Raw genomic sequence first — 1,284 nt, 5'->3', positions numbered from 1 at the left:
GCTATTTATAGGTACAGATAGGCTCCAGAGAGCATCAGTAAAACACTCTCTCACGTGACCTTATTAGTGGCTACGGTTGGTCGGTTTGCGTCCTGGGGCGAACGGACTGGAGATAATTTACCCGCGCAAATAATAGTCAGTCAGGTGATGACACAGCAGGCGGGAAAGAGTTGTTTCCTGCTACGCTCGCATTTGTAATATATAACCGTGAGAGAGGTAGTTTCACTACAGTCCTTTTTCTCCTTAATTTTCGAAGAAATATTCACATTAGCAGGGCAGCTAACCTCTATGACAGTACAAATTTTTTCTTGTTCGTCCCAAAGAGCAATATCCAGCCTATTACGTTTGCACTTGGTAAAAATTTTGATGGGAATGCTCCCACCAATATTCCTTGTGCTGATGTTTATGCATGTGTTCAGTAACAGGGTTTATTCTCTACATTTATCCCATATCTCTCTATACTACTATGAGATCGTGTACACACACATAGGCCGAAATTAACTCTTTTTTTCCTCGCATGCTTTTCCATTTACTAATTATACATACCAACCCATCGTGGTTTTGGATATATACAAAGTAACGGTAAATAAATATCTCTTTACAACTTCAACTGCAGTTCATCTTCCACATCTTACAACACGCCGTTGCAATAAATCTTTGTCGTTACATTGGTGACCCCGAGTTAAAGAATTGCAGCCTTCACCTTTGCATGTACAGTTGTCACATACATTTGGTGAACCCGTCTACAGAGAACCACTGTCTACTGATGCACCTTCGTTCGACCTGCTACAGAAGCATTATACTGCGATGCAATGTACAATGCACAAATTCCGCGACGACTCGTTTCACTAAAACAACTAAATTCATGTGCATATCTTTTTGAATGTTCTATACTATTATTCATATTTTGCATGTACTTTCTTTTTTTGTTCACTTTGAAAATGTTTGTATTGTTAGATACACACACGCAGGCACCTTTCCTCAGCGCCTGGCCTTGCGCATGCATCTGCACACATTGTTCATACACACATACATGCTAACACTGTCACATTCATGCACCACATATGCCTTTCCTGCTTGTTTTTCCTGCTTGTTTTTCCTGCTCCCTGTGCCCTTGTAGACACAACTCGCCTCGGATCTTTTTTAAAACGGGGGCCACATTTTTCATTAATGTTTTACGTAGTGTTTTTGGTACCGAAAGACTTTCAAACTTCGTATACTTATCTATTTTGTGTTATAGAACAGAAAAATATTTTTGTATTCGAATTTATTTCATGTAAAAAA

Source organism: Octopus bimaculoides, chromosome 2 (genome assembly GCF_001194135.2).
Source record: "Octopus bimaculoides isolate UCB-OBI-ISO-001 chromosome 2, ASM119413v2, whole genome shotgun sequence".
Classification (NCBI taxonomy): Eukaryota; Metazoa; Mollusca; class Cephalopoda; order Octopoda; family Octopodidae; genus Octopus; species Octopus bimaculoides.
The sequence above is the reverse complement of the archived record's forward strand: the minus strand, read 5'-3'. Positions refer to the sequence as shown.